At 38.9% G+C, this 19418-nt stretch overlaps 1 protein-coding gene across 4 annotated transcripts in view; it reads right to left on the bottom strand.

Annotated features, from left to right (window-relative positions):
• The window catches only part of LOC150078327 (uroporphyrinogen-III synthase-like), a 163538-nt gene that overhangs the window by 123389 nt on the left and 20731 nt on the right, over positions 1-19418 (bottom strand). The window contains exon 1 of one of the 4 annotated variants that reach the window (XM_090384203.1): positions 6829-7035. The exons of 1 other annotated variant lie outside the window; for it this stretch is intronic. The gene's annotated coding sequence lies outside the window, so the exon portion shown is untranslated. Of the gene's footprint in view, positions 1-6408; positions 6493-6828; positions 7036-19418 lie in introns of those variants that run through there. 2 more of the 4 variants (XM_090384205.1, XM_090384206.1) reach the window with 2 other exon arrangements.

Below are 19418 nucleotides of genomic sequence, written 5' to 3'. Positions count from 1 at the left end.
CTGGAGACTAGGCACCAGCGAGGTGATCTGATAGAGGTGTATAAAGCCTTGAATGGTTTGAGCATGCTCAATGCTGATGGGATTCTTCCTCTAGCTCAGAATAATCACCTGAGAGGGCATAAATTCAAATTGAGGAAAGACAGATGTAGGATAGACGTGTGGAAATTTGCCTTTAGCCAGCGGGTGGTTGGTTGGTGGAACAGACTTCCATCCCTTGTAGTGGAAGTTGATAGCCTAAATAAGTTTAAGGCTCAGCTGGACAGGTATTTTGAACGAACAGAGGGGTGAAGTGGAAGTGGGTTTTTTTTTTTTTTTTGGCTGATGCTGCATAAGCTTGCTTTCTTGCATCAAATGCCTCTACTAATGCTAATGCTAAAGAGAGGTTTAGGGGGAACCGCCGAGATGTTGCAACAATATTCCATAGTAGGGTGGATTTGCAATTTGCACAGAGTGAAAAGAAAAGTAATGCCAGGAGTGAAACAGAAACCCAGTTTTTAGATGTGGGGGAAGCAATATTTTTGATGTGTTTATGCCAAGAAAAATTAGAAGTCAGGGTAATCCCTAATAGAGATATGTGATCTTGTCTAGAAATCTGAGTGTCATCAACCATAAGCATTGGAGCAGAAGAATCCTTTTTGCAAGATAGGAGACAGGAATGAATTTCAGAAGAATTGAAATTAAGTTATCTTTACCACACTGAAGAATTACCTGGAATTCAACATGTAAGGAACTGTTAGTGGATATTTGAGAAGTTGGAGCTGTTTGTAGAGGACAAGGTTCCTCACACTGTAAGGTAATGTGCCAAAGTCAGCAAAATTATAGATAGGATTTCTGGTCAATGAAAGAAGGTCATTAATACACAAGAGGAATAGAGTGAGGGAAAGAATTGAACCTTGGGGAGCACCTGCATTAGTGGAGAAGTTACAAGGCATCTACCATAACCCACAGTGAACAGTCAGCAAGAAAACTGGATACCCAATTATAAAAAGCAGTTGCCAAACCACAAGATGGAAGCTTATTTAGAAGACATTTATGCCAAACACAGTTATAAGCATCCGAAATATCAAGAGCAACTGCTTGAGTTTCACCAAAATTTTCCATTCAATTTGTCCATAGATGGGTACCATAAGCTAGAATATCATCAATGAATTGATATTTACTCACAGAATTCACACTGACAATTGTTGATCAGATATAACGTTTCTAGATAGTTTAAGAGTTGGCAGTTAATAGATTTCCCCATTACTTTAGAAAGAGTAAAAGTAAGTACAATAGGATGATAATTAGATGGGAGGGATTTGTCACCCTTTTTTAGGAATTGGCTGGATATCCAAGCAGAAAGGAGCACAGGTTTTGAGATCAAGTGGAGAAATACACTGCACTTTCTTGGCATCAATACTGTTAAAAATTCTTGTGACATCCTCTTGATGGAAGACCACAAGAGGTATTAAATGGCATGTACTGGGAATGGTAGATAGGGGCTTACCAAGATCACCAATACACGAGTTAGAAGAAAAGTAGGATGCTAACAGGTCAGCTTTATCTCTGGCTGAAGTGGCAATAGAACCATCCTGTTTTGATAGAGGTGGGAATGGAGATGGGCAAAAGTTGTGACCAATAGCTTCGGCAAGAGACCACTACGCTCGACTACCATTTGAACAAGAAGCAAGTTTTCTACTCTTAGCATGTTCAAAATCTAGTTGAAACTAATTATTATCTGCTTTACAATTGTTGGAAGCTTTGGTGTAGGCAGAAAATGAACCTGGAGATTTAGTAGAGGCATATGATGCAGTTTGACATGCAACATTCTTAACTTGAACAGCCTTAGAACATTTATTGGAAAACCAAGGTGTAGATAAAGGACAAGATTTTAAGGTAGAGTACGGAATTTCTTGTAGGGATTCCATCCCTACAAGAATAATTTCACTAACACAATCTGAGCAAACATTGATATCAGAAGATTTGAAACAGTAATCCGACCAAGGAAAAAAAAGAAAAATATATATATTTCACAGATCATCCCATTTTGCATTTTTATAATGCCAAACAACACATGGTTGAGACTGGCCATGATAGAAAGACTCCACTGTAGAAGAGACCATCAGTTGTCATCTAAGGTGTCTAGAGCAGTGATACTCAAAGTGTGGTCTGCAGGCTGGTGCTGGTCCAGGAACTATTTGTTACCAGTCTGCAACAAATCGAAACTTGGTCAGGACTTTACTGCTCCCCAGCAATTTGTTCGTTACCGATCTGCCAGATTTGCATTTAACAAAAGTACTGGTCTGCAACGGATCGAAAATAAAAGAAACTGGTCCTTCACCACAGACACTTTAAGAAGCACTAGTCTAGAGGACCAGTCACCTCAACCGTGTACTTTGGATTGTTTGACAGAAAAAGATCAAGCATGTTGCCTGTGTGGTTACCATGGTAAATGAACAATCTGTGCAAGATTAATAACTAGCATTAAGCATTAGTAGAGGCATATGATGCAGGAAAGCAAGCCTATACAGCATCAGGAAAAAAAAAAAAACTTCCCATTCCACCCATCCATTCACAACAAAAGTTTTTCCAGTTCTTCCTTGAATTTATTTAAGCTATCGACTTCCACAACAACCGATGGAAGTTTGTTCCAGCAATCAACCACCCGCTGGCTAAAGGCAAATTTCCACACATCAATTCTACAACTCTTTCCCCTTAGTGTGAATTTATGCTCTATCAGATGCGTAATCTGAGCAAGAGGAAGAATTCCTTTAGCAGTGAGCTTGCTCAAACCATTCGAAGCCTTATACACCTCAATCAAATCACTTCGCAAGTTCCTAGTCTCCAAATGCTACAATTTACAGAACTTAAGCCTTCGTTCCCCTCACCAATCTCGTTGCCCTTCTCTGTACTCGTTCCAGCAGCTCAACATCCTTCCTAAAATGAGGCCACCAGACCTTTATACAGTACTCAAGGTATGGCCTGACCACTGCCTTATACAAGGATATACTGTAATCACTTCCTATCCCTGCTAGCAAAATTCCTGTAAATAACATTGATAAGATCACATGAGCTTCTCTGGCAGCCTGGCTGCACTAATCAGAAAAGTTCATATCTGACAGCACAAATTACCCCCCGCCCCAGAACTGTTTCATTTCCCCAGAGCAATGAGAAGCACATTACTCTGGGGTTACTGTTACCCATATGCAGTACTGCCGACTGGGCTAGCCAGGTGAGTAAAGTGCCTGCCTGGACACCCAAAGGTCGCGGGTTCGAATCCCGCCTCAGGCTTGGATCAAAGTACTGCAAAAACCTTGGGAGGTGCATTATGGCCACAGAAGCCGATGGGCAAACAACTACCAAAAAAAAAAAAATGCAGTACTCTGCATTTGTCAATATTAAACTTCAGTTGCCACCTCTCAGCCCATTTGTCCAACTTTTCTAGTTCCTGTTGCAGAAGATTACTGTAATTACTGCCGTTAACAACCTGGCCAACCTCTGTATTGTTTGCAAACTTGGGCATTAAGCCTGTTATACCTTCATCAATATCACAGATAAACTTAGAAAACAACAATGATCCCAACACCACATGGAATACTTATTAGTGGTGTGCTCCCCTTTGGGGACTCCACTAATAACTATTGCATTAACAGCAGTGTCCACTGATTACAACTCTGTTTTTTACCCACTACAACATACCATTATCCATAGTAGCAACTTGCCCTTAGTGCCATACTACTCCAATTTGTACAGCAGTCTTCCATCTGCAACAGTATCAAAAGCTTTCTTGAAATCAGAGAATATGATATCAAAATGAATTTTTCAACCAGTTCCTTTGTGACTACATCACAGTATGCAATCAAATTGGTCATACAAGACTTTCCCTTAACCCATGCTGTGTCTGCACTATAACTGCAGTCTTGTCTAGATATCCTGCAATGCTTCTTTAACCAGAGACTCCATTATTTTTCCCAGAAGAGAAGTTAAACTAACAGGTCTGTAATTACTCGTGTCACCCTTCGATCCCCCCTTGTGAATTGGGGATGCATTTTCACATCTTCAGTCCATGGGGTCCTTCCCTGAATCTAAGAATGCTCTCATAATTATGGCTAAGGTTTTGCTTACTTCCTTTGTTGCCTCCTTTAATATAACTGAATAGATCCTGTCCACTCCAGGTGCCTTTCTTATGTTTAACTTCAACAATTTCTCCTCCACTTTGTTCTCAGTTATCACAAAATCACTTAGCTCCCTGTTAGAGTTTGATAAACTTCTGGCATTTCTTCTCCTTGAATAACTCCTCATGTGTGAATGTAGATGCAAAATACTCATTCAGTTTATCAGCTACTTGAGCAGGCTCATCGATCGTCGAACCATCTATGTTAAGTGGAACAATCTGATTCATCCCCTTCCTTCTAAACTTTACATAAATAAAGAAGTGTTTGCTATTTTTTATTTGAATCCTTTGCCAAAGATTTCTCGTAATCTGCCTTTGCTTGCCTAACCTCCTTTGTGACTTAATTACAGACTAGTTTATATCTACCCTTGGCTTCTGTCTACCTGAAAATTTATATGCATCCCATGCATTTCTCTTCTCTGCCACGAGTCTCATTAGTTCATCTGACATCCATTTAGGCCTAAACCTTGAACAGTATTTCTTAGTTGGTATGAAAAGCCTAATAGCTTCCAAGATTAATTCCTTGAATGCTTCCCATTTAGAATTTGCTGTTGGTAACATCATCAATTGGTCCCAATGTATAGAATTTGAAAACTGTCTGAGACCACTGTAGTCACTTTTATGAAATGAAAAACCCTTCTCTTCCCTTTACCCCTGATGATAGTTACATCTTTAAGTAAATCCCACATCAGTACAGTGTAATCACTGTGCCAGCTAGTGATTTCTTTATCTGCAGATTCTTAATGCATGGATAATCACTGCTGATAGCTTATATAAATTCAAGGAGGAACTGGACAAACATTTAGAGGGAATGGTTGTGTGATTTTTTTTTTGGCTGATACTATATAAGCTCATAACACTTGCTTTCTTGCATCACATGCCTCTATTACTATTATCAGATAAAGAGTATTACTCCCTCTGGTTGTCGCTTAAACATGCTGCTGTAGAAAACAATCATCCAATTATGTCATACGAGTCCAACTCAGTAATATCAAAACAGTTTTCAGTTGTAGTAGTAGTAGTGGCACATGATGCAAGAAAGCAAGTGTAGGAGCTTATGCAGCATCAGCCAAAAAAAAAAAAAATCACACCATTCCCTCCAAATGCCTGTCCAGTTCCTCCTTAAATTTATTTAACCTAGCAACTTCCACAACGATAGATGGAAGTTTGTTCCAGCAATTAACCACCCGCTGGCTAAAGGCAAATTTCCGCACATCTATTCTACATCTGTCCTTTCTTAATTTGAACTTATGTCATACGAGTCCAACTCAGTATCCATTGCAATTAAAAGCATAAAACCTTTCTTTCTTTCTGTCATGATTGTCTTTTCTATACACATTACATTTACCAAATTCAAGTTCTGCATCCAATACATCAGAATAGCGCAACCATGTTTCTGCTGTTTCTATTAGGTTAACAATTGTCAATTTAACCAATTACTTTTACACACTTTCTGAACATAATTTTGCACCACACTGCCAGAGCATGCTAATTTATTTCCTTTGTTTCTTTTGTGTTATGTGACTATCTGTTAATACCGTTATGTGCTATTGAGTTGATAAAGGATCTTGCTTTGAAAGCTTCTCATATTTTTGGCATGCTTTTAACCTGTATACTTTTATCAGTTTTTAACTGATTTTATTTGAGACAAACTTTCCATGATATGTTTTATATACTGTATTTATTAAATTTTATTTTACTCTCAGTGTGTTGTGTTTAGTCAGTTGTTAGAAGAACTTTAAACATGTGTTTCTCCAATGCTGAAGACCTTTTTTTCCTAATATTTCTGAATTTGACTGATAGGGCTAAGATAATATAATACCACCTCCTATTGTGAATGGGTAAAATAACAGACATTTTCACACTGAGCAGCAACTCATGGCTTTACCACATTACCTTGTAACTATAAAGTAAGACTTCAAACTGCCTAGGTTCAATAGCATTATCTTGCATGTACAATAACATCTCCTTTGGCATCCTTAAAAGGTAATTTCTGCATCTGATAGCCTGCCATTTGTTTCATTATTTAAAAATAAACACAATGTTAAACAACAAACTCTTATACACATGTAATCCAATGATGCTCATGAATTCAAAAGTAGTCATCAAAAATGAACCATGGTCTGAATAATCCATTACTGTGTCCACCACAGAAAACGTTCTTGCTGTTCATTAGGTATTTTGAAAGATTCTTGGATTGGATTATAATACAAAACAAAAGCACTAAAATTATCCTGTGAATGAATCCAACATACTGTGTGAATGCAGATCAGAAGTAACCGTCTCTGAATCTTGACCGAATCTTAACCACACTCTTCACATGATTTCTGCTAATCAACAACTGAGCAGTTTTATTCCTAACTAATGTTATTACCAAAAATGACGTCATTTTATTTCCGCACAACTATTTTAAAAATATATTGCATTACAACAGTTTCACAAATGCACCCAACTGAATGTAGAATACAGTAAAATGTCGGTATAACAAACGCCAGAAAAACGAACTATTCATTATACTGAAATCCGTTCCCATCCCTTGCCAATTTACTCAGTATATCTATGTAAAAATGCTCCATTTTAGCGTATATCATAGTAGAAAAAACATCAGTTTAAAGAAATAAAAATTCATAAACTATGAAAAAAATAAAATCCGAATAAAATAAAATACGACGTACACTTGATCTTTTGGTCTTTTAGCATCACGCCATGATGCATTAACTTAACACTTAACTGCTTGTTCGAAATCAGTAACTTTTTATCTGTCTACCTTCCTAGTCTTACTTGAGTAATTTGCAAAGTGACAGGAGTTATGTAACGCTGCGTAAACCCAGAATTATATAAATGTTTTGAAAAGTGCTGATTGACGAAACAGCTGCTTTTAAATTATGTTTATTTACAGTTTCGTATGAAGAAATATCAGCTTATCACCAGACGGCAGCACTCTCTATACTTGAAATTAAAATTGAAATCGAATTCATTTTTTTTCAAGCAAAATTAATAAAAATTTCATTTATTGAAATTAATATACATAAAAAACACTAAATTTTTAAAAAAATGATTAAAAATTGTATTTGTATTTAATTTCATTATAATTATTTTGTAATATGTAATTTATTGATCTAATTTTTTTTTAACTGCGTTTTCCTGTGACGAATTTCATTATAACCAAACTTGCCATTACAACGAGTTGCCCATGTGTTGCACTACTTTCGAAAGTAGAGAGACCACACTGACAGTTTGATTAAAATATGAGACTGCTAAGATAACCTCTTTCAGGTCTAACTTTAACCCCAAGGACTCACATCTGGTGAGTATAGCACACCCAGAGCTCTGAGATCATCATTCTTCTCTTTCTTAGTGATTTCTCTCTCTCTCTCTCTCTCTCTCTCTCTCTCTCTCTCTCTCTCTCTCTCTCTCTCGGAGTAACTCATTTTTTTTTACCATATGGCTAATAATAATAATAATAATAATAATCAGAAATCAGATTAACTCGTGGGTTTCAGTTGGTATAATCGTCTTCCTTCTTACACCGGCTGGAAAAGACTTCTTTTCCAATCTCGTTGATGACGAGAAGGATTTTTCTGGGACTTTTTCACAACATGGCTGAGTCAGTCGGTCTCAGGTGAGGGTAGCATGGCTTTTCTTCCGGTAAATCTGGTTTTTCGTCCAGAAAATCGACCAGAGAACACACCCAATTTACATACAGTATACACGGAGCAATATGACTTTAGTCGCTAATGTGTCTAAAACCCTACTACAACAATTGCATCAACCCCAGATATTTGTATGCCTCTCCTTCTGTCATGCCTTTAATCACTTCACCAGTCTTCAGTTGGCAGTTTCGCCCGACTGGATGGATGTCCTCAATGCAATCCACGGGTCTTGCATTTGTCTCGGCCAAATTACATCCAGATGTCAGAGCTGAAAACTTCGATGATCCCGACTAGCTGTTTTTTAATTGGATAATCGTTTGCGGCATAGAGTTTGATGTCATCCATATACATTAGGTGAGAGAGCATATACAGGTTCTTCCTCCCTTTTTATAGGATATATTCTTACTTGTTGTTACTGAGCAGGTGGACCGTGGGAAGAATGCTATACAAAACCATAGAGGGACTAAGAGCATCTCCCTGGAATGTTCTTCTTCTGATGGGTATCGGTCTGGTCGTGATGTTCTCAACCTTGATGATGGTCCTCCATTTTGCCATGGTAACTTCTAGGAAGTATGTCAGTGTAGGGTTGGCTTTGTAGATCTTCACTATCTTTATCAGCCAGCTATGGGATATAGAGTCGAATGCCCTGCGGTAGTTGATATAGGCCATGTATAAGTTGTAGTGTTTCTTGAAGGCTTACTCTGTAATTGCAGCATCAATGATCAATTACTTCATGCATCCTCTGTTCATCTGTTACATACCTTCTGCTGTTTGGCAACGATATTTTGGTTATCTAAATGGTCTGATATCTTCTAAGTTATGCAGCTGGTCGGGATCTTGTACATTATTGGGTGCAAGGTGATTGGTCTGTACTTTGCTGGGTTCGTGGTGTCTTTGTCTTTAGCCTTCAGGTAGATGATTTCTTGAGTCAGAGACTCTGGGATTGCAGTGAACTGTTCTGCTATGTGTCTGTGTGCGCAGTTGAATTTCTTGTACCAGTCGTTGTGAATGTTATCTATTCCTGGGTTTCGCTAGTTGTGGAGCTTCCTGATCGAGTGTTGTACATCTTCCTCCTTAATCGCTTATTCTGTCCTCTCTTGTATGTTCATGGTTTTCTTCCTTTCTAGATCTATCCAAAATGTATGGCCATAATGCCTAACTTCAATGCTCCAAAAAAAAAAATATGATATTAGGGTCCCCCCCCCTAATATCATATATTACATTTACATTTACATTTACCCACATTTTTATTTTGTCTGTAAATTGCGTGTGTTCTCTGGTCGATTTACTAGTTTTCTGGCCAAAAAAAAACCTAGTATCCGGGGCGGGGGAATCTTGCTATCTACGCCTGAGACTGACTAATTCAGCCACGGAGTGAAAAAAGCCTACTAAAGTTTCTCGCGTCATCGACAGGATTCGAACAGGGGCCTTTTCCACCCACTGTGGGGAGGACGGCGACGATACCACTGTGCTGTACATCGTGTGTTGTACATCTTTCTCCTTAATCGCTTATTCTGTCCTCTCTTGTATGTTCATGGTTTTCTTCCTTTCTAGATCTGTCCCAAATGTATGGCCATAATGCCTAACTTCAATGCTCCAAAAAAAAAAAAAAAAATACCACTGTGCTGTACCCACGCTGACCTTCAATGTTCCAAAGTTATCCCTCAGAACTCCTCGAATTCGGTGGAGGGGAAGATCCATCGCCTTTCCTCTCCTCTTGTTCGATTTTCCTATAGGCGCATTGGTTTTCACCAAATATCATGTTGCCTATATACCTCTGGGCACTCTCTCTGTAACAGAGAAGTCTCTTGCTGAGTGTCAGGAGTTTCTCCCTGAAAGTGTCAAGGTGTTCTTCGATCCTTTGATTATAGGTCTCGTGTTTGCTGTGAATGTTGTCTTTCTTGAGGATGACCTTCACTTTTTTTAATCAGCTTCTTACTTCTGTTGCCCCGTCGGTACTGGGTCAGTTGACCTATCTTCACTCTTATTTCTTATTTCTTTTATCTTCTGCTATACCCTTATTTCCAATCACCTTATTTCCTGGTGATTGGCTCCTTGTCTTTTTGTTTTGTGTTACGCTGTTCTCTGATTTCCGTTCATTCATTGTGGTGGCTGCTACAGCAACACATTAAATGGCTGTGCAGATGGTGTCTGGCGTTACTTCCTTGTTGTTGAGATAATCTGCTATTATTCGCTTATTGACTTGCTGTCTGTGACTTGCAACAGGACACTCTTGGGTCTCTGCTACGGTATGGTATGGGCCTTTGTGGGCCACGCTCTCAAATTATGTTAAGCATTTCATTGAATCATCTTCTTCTCTTCTGGATATTGAGATCTCGTGTCTGTTTCCACTTAGGCTACTCCCGGTTGTAATTATTGTAATTGCTGTTTCCTTCTCCAGCTCTGGATCGGTTGTGCTCGTATTCTTTTTATTATTTATTTTATTACTATTATTGTTGTTCTCAACATTATTATTGTTGATAGCTCAGAGCTATCAACAAATGATGAGAGATTCAAGAGACCGACAACAATGGAGGTCGATATCTGAATAGGGACTCAACCCTATTTAGATATCGAACTCTAAATATCTATTTAGATATTTAGATTTCGTGCCAAAGGAAAAGCAGAATGATGATATTGTTGTTCTTATATTATTGACGTTAAAAACGTTTTTACCGGAGTTATTTGAAAAAAATGCGTTACGTTACGTTAGAAATCATCACAAAACCCGATGCGCTTGCGTTCTACTTGTTGCTGCAGTGACGCAGCAAGCACAACGCATGCGCCCAAGGAATTTCAATTGTATGCAACAAGTGCAGTTACGTAACAAGTTGCAGTGACACAACAAGTACAATTGAGTAGTGAAGCGCTACATTATACTGTTATATGAGCATAATGAGTGACTGTGCCAAAATCTACAGCCTAGCATTCGAAGGAATATCGTGAAAGAAAGAAAGGATAAGGTGCAGTGGCGGATTTAGCACTTGAGAGGCCCCAGGCGCAATTCAATTTTGAGGCCCCCCTCTCTAAATATTTTCGGTACCACTACAGTGTGCATTCTACGCGCTCTAGATTTGGTGTTGCGGTTTTAATCATTTTGGTTGCGCAATTCTTTCATACATATTTTATTAATTGGCAATTAAAAAATCAATTCCCAATTATCACTTGCTATAAATGTCACACCTCGTCAAACAATTCAGTTTTGATAGAAACAATACATAAGATATTACAGATATTTACTTGATAACAAAACAAAAATACTCCTACACTAAAACACCAACCACACCAAACTCTAGTAATTTGTAACAAATTCGTGAGTGATATGTTAGTTCCGAAAGCTATTAAAAAAGACGATGCTCCGTTACATGTGAGCCAGCGCAGTAGTGGTTTCAGTGGCTTTAAAAGACTACTGCGCTTGCTTATTGGTTCCCAATTAGTTGCGAATAGTTTTGAACTGCCTCCGCGAACAAATCTAATATCGTTTCTTGAGCAATATCGTCACAGGATTCTTCACTAGTGGAATTACCTCTACTAGGAAAAAACTGAAAGTGTTTAATTTAAGCATTAGTGATAATATCTATTCTACTTCAGATTCACTTAGTTCGCATAGATATTTCATATAATATGTAGGGATATTCGCATAAGAGTTTACTAACTTCTCATCTTAAATTATAGTTTTATTCAGTAACGGTAATAAAGATGAGTGTAAAAATTTAAAATGAAACAATTTTTTGTTTTTGAGCCCTGAGATTTGAGGCCCCCTCGATTTAAGAGGCCCCAGGCGCGCGCCTCGTGCGCCTGTGCGGAAATCCGCCACTGGTAAGGTGGACAGAAATGTGAATCCAGATGAAATTCAACAAGAGTGTTTCGTTATGCCTGGGAGTTCTCAAACTGCACCCAGAAAAAATCGAGCTGAAATAATGAAGAAATATCGTGAAAGGAAGAAAAGGAAATTAGAAATTCAAACTATGACGAATAATAATGAAATTCAACCACAAAGTTCTGCTAAGCCTGGTACTTGTCAGGATTCTAAAACTCTAGCAGAACAAATGAAGGAACGTCGTGCATGAAAAAAAGTGAAATTAGAAATGGCTAACAATGAGATTCCTGATTACATCCCTATAGTGTCTACACGAGCTGACAGTGAGTTCGAAAAACTAGTGTACAAAAACCCATTTGGATTTAGTTGTAATGTTTGTGATCGTTTATGGTTTCAATTAGATTTGAGACCATTTTCAAAAACTTAATATGAATTACTTCAAAATGAATTTCATTTACAAGAAGTGAGTACTTTCATGATACCAACAATGGCCACGTAAAATGGATTTATACATCCAACATATCCTACTTATTTGCCTCCATGGAAGTTGTAACTGAACTTTTGAAATCACCACGATTATCCTTTATGCAAAATCGTCGTTTACGTTATGAACATGGATAATATGGGATCATTGAACTAGTAATAAATGTAGCAGTGAACGTAAATACGATGGTTCGTCAATTACCCAGAGAGTTAGATGACGATTATGCCATTAATGTACATATAAAATGAAGGCTCATACATAAATCATCATATCTAAAGAAATTCACCTTTGATAAATTCACCTTTGTACACTAAGGTGCAAAACTTAAAGACCAACACTATTTCTAAAGTTTACAACCACAAAATATTTACTTAAGGTACTCTTTACTGATGATAGTAGATTCAGTCTCAGCAGCGATTCTGGACGTCAGCTAATCTGGCGAAAGGTTGGCACATGGTATCACCCCGCAAATATCAATGAAAGGGATCGATATAGCGGTCGAGGTGTTCTCGTCTGGGGAGGCGTTATCTTGGATGGATGTACACAACTGCAGATACTGGAAGGCGGTACTTAACCGGTGCACGATACTGTACCGAGGTAATCCTTCGCCATGTGGGTCTGTTCCGAGGTGCCATTGGCCCCGAGTTCGTGTTTATGGATGATAACGCCACACGCCAATCGCACTACAGCTGTTGATATGCTTTTGGAAAGTGAGGACATTGATCGTATGGATTGGCCTGCCCGTTCCAACGATCTAAATCCCATTGAAACCATATGGGACGCTCTGGGGAGACGCCTAGCGGCACGATGTTACCGCAAGGACTTATCATCAGCATTGTTCTAAGTATGTACAGGCGGTGCAAAGCCTGCATCGACATTAGGCGTGGCCATATTTCCTACTGAGGACTATGTCTTCCCTTTGTTCCATCTTTGGCAGTGATGCATCTGTATCATGGGAGCCAGTGTTATGTTGCCATTTTTGAATAAAGTGCCTCTGTACCGTTTTGTTTCCGTTGTTGTGTCGGAGTTGTTTCCTTCATCATTTCTGTACCTCACGAGGTTCCTATGGTATGCTTTTCCCATATCCAGGCCACTCCTACTATGAGAAGCTACAGGTGAAAACCTGACTGGTCCTTAAATTTTGCACACCATTGTGTAAGTTCTACGGCACGAAAGTGAGTGACGATTTCTTGGAGACAAAGGATGATAGTGAACAGAAACATTCAGATGATATTGTGAAATCTGTCAACAATGATGATGAACTATTGTTAATTCAACAACAAAGATTATTATGGTCTGAAGATAAATATCTATGTATAGCACTGGTCAGAAATCATCTCCAACAAGTGTCATATTTGATATACATGCAGAAGAACTTTCTTTTCCAACTATATATTTGGGACATGCACGAATCTATTTAAAAATAGATTTCAAATTACTCCGTTTATGATGGCATCTCTTCGTGGACAAATGTTATTAGTGGAGTTCCCAGGGTTTGGTGCTAGGTCCCTTGTTGTTTTGTGTATTCATCAATGATATTCATGAAAGTATATCAGGATTAATGTCCAAGTTTGCAGATGATACAAAAGTTGGCAAGGTCGTTAACGACAGTAAAGACAGTATGCTCCTCCAACTGGATCTAGATAAGTTGGGCAAATGGGCTGAGAAGTGGCAACTGAAGTTTAAAATTGACAAATGCAGAGTACTGCATATGGGTAGCAATGACCCAAGAGAAATATACCAACTGTGTGCTACTACACTCAGGGAAGTGGAAAGTGAATAAGACCTGGGAGTAATTGTGCAGTTAAATATGAAGTTTGCTGAGCAGTGCAGATGGGCTGCCAGGCAGGTCATGGAGTCTTGTCAATGATATATAGGAATTTTTCTCGCAGGGACGGGGGGGGGGTGATTATACTGTTTTACAAGGCAATGGTCAGGCCACACCTAGAGTACTGAGTACAGGTCTGGAGGCCTAATTTTAAGAAGGATGTAGAGTGGCTACAACGAGTGTAAAGAAGGTAACAAGATTGGTGAGGGAGAACAAAGGGATGCTCTTACCAAGAAAGACTTAATTTCTGCATATTGCAGCGCCTGGAGAGTAGGCACCTGCGAGGTGATCTGATTGAGGTGTATAAGGCATTGAATGGTTTGAGCAAGCTGAATGCTGATGGGCTTCTTCCTTTTGCTCAGATTAAGAATCTGAGGGGGCATAGATTCGAATTGAGGAAAGACAGTTGTAGAATAGATGTGCAGAAATTTGCCTTTAGCCAGCGGGTGGTTGATTGGTGGAACTGACTTCCATCTTTTGTTGTGAAAGTTGATATCCTAAATAAATTTAAGGCTGAGCTGGACCGGCATTTGTAACGAATGGAGGGGTGAAATTGGAAGGTTTTTTTTTGTCTGATGCTGCATAAGCTTGCGTTCTTGCATTGTATGCCTCTACTAATGCTAATGATAATGCTAATGCATCGAATGAAATTCGTAAATCTAATCGTCGTGGAGTAACTCTCCAACATTTGTTATATATGGCAATAAAAATTACACGAATGCATACCGCAGAAAATTTGCAAATTGCATTTAAATCAGTAGAATAACAGCTAACATTACTCATTCTATATTGGAATCGAAAGAATTTATAAACATGTCATTACAGATTGCTCCAGAATTATGGCATTCACTACAATTTCATGAATTAGTACAAGTTGTTCGACAGTCCGATAGTACATTTTCTCAAATTCTTATAAAAATAGGCAATGGAGAAGCATTATTACTAGATGAACTTAAAATTATAGAATCAAGATTTGTTACCAAAGACGATGCTACTAATTTACGTCCGCAAGGGATTCGAAATAAAATTCATAAAACGTCAGTGACTGAAACTGCGAGAATTTCATACATTCTACCATTATTGATAGGAAAACCGTACATGATTACTACAAATATAGATGTGGTCGATTGATTAGTAAACGGTGCAACCGGTACTTTAGTATATTTCGAATTTGAGGACGACGAAACAGTTAAACGAGTGTGGATGAAATTTCCTGAGTCAAAAATAGGACATAACCTTGAATCTCGTTATAAACAATATGTGAAAGATAAACATTTACCTAGTCAATCCGTACCTATTATAAAACGATCAACTACGATTCCATTCAAGAACAATAGGAAATTAACATGTAGATGTGCACAATTTCCTTTATTATGTGCTTGTGCTTTGACTATACATAAATCTCAAGGCGGGATCTTCAACAAAGTTGTATATAATTATGAGAAAGATCATCAACATCAACTTGTATACGTGGCGTTATCTCGAGTGACCTCATTGCAAGGTTTATATATTACAAATCCCCATGACGATTTCACATTTCACCACGGCAAAGCTACTAGTAATATAAAACTTCGTGCTGAACTAGATCGCTTGAAAAATAATAAGCTACCATCTCCACAGGATGAACTGCAAGATTTCATACAAAGTGGTATATCTATATCGTCAATGAGAATACAAAGTTTACGGGCCCATCTTCGAGATATCGAAACGGACACAATCTAACAGCAGTCCAAAATATTGATATTAAGTGAAACGTGGTTGGATAATGATGAACCTATATTACTTAAACCATTCCAATGTGTGACTCAATTTAAAAGGTCGGATGTCCGTAGTGGTGGCGTTGCGATATATCAAGGTGAAGGTACAACTATCATCAGTATACCACATATCTTTGCACAAAATGGAGCAATGCGACAGCGGTATCAGATGAAATTGGAGACATTTGTAGATCTTGGTGCAAATTCAATAGTGAATCTATTTTCGCCGTTGCCATATAGATCACTCCAGGGATGTCGTTAGATATCAAAAATTCATAAACAAGAATTTGATGCCGCATTCCATTGAAGGTGCAAACCTATTGGAAGAGCCACTGGATCGTATACCCATAGTTCTCGCTGGTGATTTCAATCTAGAATTAAATTCTGAGGCTGGAAAGAAGTTTTGTAAATTTATGAAAGATGTCTTCAATTTAGATATTAAGTCAAATACTTTAGTAAATACTACACGTAATGGAATGACAATCGATGGAGTATTCACTCGGGAATTAAAATCATTTGAGTGTCAAAATTATATATCTTATTTCAGTTACCATAGACCAATAATTTTAGTGTTATTATAATATATTTTATACGAATTATTTCATTGTACACTAGTACAATGAAAAATTCCATTCCTTGTTGTTATTTGGTTTTTAGGAGCATTAGCAACTAAGGCCATATTGCTCCGGGAATATGCGGTGGTCATTCCCTGACCTTTCCGCATCCTCCGTATTTGGTGGTGACGGGCTCGAACCCTGGTCCAATCAAGAAGCGTGTGCTACGCACTGCTGCTCCTTCCCACCTGGCTACGGAGGCGCCTATCCATTCCTTGCATTTCATTGTACTGAAATTATTTTTTCAATAAAAATAATGCAGCAATATTTTTTTTATTTATTTTACTGTACCAGTTTCATAATGAGTTCCCGCAGTAAAGATGTTTTTAACGGCTACTCCTGTGACATTATCAGTGACTATCAGTCTCAGAGTAGAGCGGCAGCAACTCATTATGCACCTGGTACATAACTGGTCAGAAAAACTGATAGGATTTAATGGAATATATGAGATGTAGCAATAAGTTGCTACATTGGTGCAATAAAAAGAACACAAAGTGAAGGAGCTCGGAAATGTTTTTTTTTTTCATGCTGCTGCTGTATAAACTGGCTCCTTTTCATCATGTCACTACTATTACTATTGCTAATATTAATTTTGCTCTTTTTCATTTTACTTTCTCCTCTCGCAGCCCTATATATCTCAATGAAGTCCCCTCTAATGTCCCCACCTACAAAACTGCTGTAGCGCATATATTCAATGTTATTTCTTACATGGACTAGACTCCTTTTTTTTTTCGATCTCTCTCTCTCTCCCTCTCTCTCTCTCTCTAGGCGCTTTGCTTGCCTCTGAATTTCAAGCTGCCCAATATGCTGTTTTTGGTGCAGTTTCCACTGAGCGTTCATTTTAGTCTGTGTGCACAGTCTGCTTCATATCGGGCGCCTCCGTAGCCAGGTGGGCAGGAGCAGCAGTGCGTAGCAGACGCTTCTTGATTAGACCGGGGTTCGAGCCCGTGACCATCAAATATGGAGGATGCGGAAAGGTCAGGGAATGACCATCGCATATCCCCGAAGCAATATGACCTTAGTTGCTAATGCTCCTAAAAAAACAAATAACAACAACAGTTTCATATCTACCTGTGTTATTATATATCTTGACAGAGTGTACAGTCTTTAGTGCTATTTGTAATGCGGCTCCCCCGACTCCACGTCAAGCAATGTGATAAATACAAAACTCTGTCAAGGCCAGATTTATGTAGGTGTTGTACCAAACTCCGTAAAGACCAGATTTGTGTAGGTGTACAAAACTCTGTAAAGATCAGATTTGTGTAGGTGTAGGAGTGTTCGTGTCGTGTTATTATGGGGTTGTGTTATTCATCTGGCCTCTTAGCCTAGGGGACCTATGTTTTCACACAAAAACCTCTAGTTTACCGTCTAGCGACACGAGGAGGCGGGCTGGGCAGTAGGGAGTATGAATCACTGGTGGGGGAACCCTGTGGTTACCAAAGCTACAGACAAGAAGAGCCCAGTAAAAAAAAAAAAAAAAAAAATTTTAAATTAGAACGTGGTATTGGGGAGATAGGAAGTGAGAGGGGGTTAAAGTGGTAGAGTGAAAGAGGGGAGCAGTAGTGTAGACGCCCTCCTGGTTGAAATCGGGGACAGCAGATGATCCCCAGGACCGGATTGACCATCCTGTGTAAATTGTGTTTGGTGTCAAGCGGCACCAGGGGTTTCCCCCATCTCCGCATTGCTTGCATTGTGATTGGTGTGCCAGTTTACTGCAAATGCAGAGATTTAAAAGTGTGTGGATATTGTACATGTGTGGTGTCGTGTATCGTTGTTCATCTGGTCATTTAGCCGCTGGACTCCTACTCCTGTTCTGGTGGTGGGAGTTGATAGATGGCAGTGGGGTTAACCACCAGGCAAAAGGGGGGGAGGGTAGGAAAAGAAATCCCTATGTTGGAGTGCCTATCTCACACTAGCCAGGGAGCAAGCTATGCTGGCCAGTGTCTGAATCCCACACGACACTGACTAAGTAGCCACTGCACGGTGTCTGCTTGGGTGGGCATGGGCTATAATAGCCATCTGCCCACCAGTCAATCGGGGGGAAGGAAACAGGCAACTTTTCCACCCATGATCATTCACTCTCTGCTCTCATTCTGAATTTATAGTTTTTTTCTTACATTTATGCTATCTTTTTTTTTGTTAAGTTATATGTTTTTTTTTTTTTTTTTTCACAAATCCATCCTCTTTCACACACCGGAGGGAGGGGGGAGGAAATGCAATGGTATGTTGTAACTTAATATACTAATGTCTAATAATCAAGGTTAAGTAAGTGCGAGCTTAGATTTATCAGTATATAGTTTGTGTTCTTTCACCCTACAGTCACACTCGGATTTATCTTTCTGGCATTCATCTCATTTGTTTGGCTCTTTCTTTCTGGTCTGCACTCCTCGGGCGCATCAACTTACTATTATTTTTCAATTGCTGTGCAGCCCCGGAGGCGTATCTTGCTGGCCGGGGGGGGGTACAATGTGCGTGTTGGTGCTGTTATTATTTGAATCTAGTTATGTTAATATGCCTAGACTAAGTAGATTATTACTAATTGTGTATTCTTTCAGCCAATTCCATTCATTCCATTCATTCAGTCCCATTTACCATAACACTCATTCATTCTTTCTTGCTCCCTTACTGGGTCACTCTCTTTCACCAAAAACAACATCTAATCTCTTTTACCACAATTCTTATTTCACTCTATCATTGTGCCACATTCACTCAGTCTTTCAGACGATTTCATTCATCCTTCTTTCATTCTACATTGCGTTCCTTTGCTACTAGCTTACTAATATTTTTCAGTTAAGTTGCTTCCCTGGCTGCATGTACACTCCCTCACTACATGATTACTTAGTAGGTGTGGGGCCCCAGCTCCTACACAGGGCAGTGTATTAGGGAGCGATCAATTCAGTTAAGTCAGTTTAAGGTATCTATCAGGGTGCTGGATGCAGCTACCCTCGCAATTTAGAATGTCGTCATCTGGGTGGGTGTGATGGAAGACATCGTCATTTTTAACTATTGATTATTTTTTGTTTGGCTGTGGTGGAGGCTGAAGTGCCTGTCTCTGGATATTTCTTCATATTTCAAACACCTTTTATGTGAAGTTTGTAAAAGCTCTGTA

Source organism: Mastigoproctus giganteus, chromosome 11 (assembly GCF_048544385.1).
Source record: "Mastigoproctus giganteus isolate SK-2022 chromosome 11, ASM4854438v1, whole genome shotgun sequence".
In the NCBI taxonomy this organism is placed as follows: Eukaryota; Metazoa; Arthropoda; class Arachnida; order Uropygi; family Thelyphonidae; genus Mastigoproctus; species Mastigoproctus giganteus.
The sequence above is the reverse complement of the archived record's forward strand: the minus strand, read 5'-3'. Positions and strand labels throughout refer to the sequence as shown.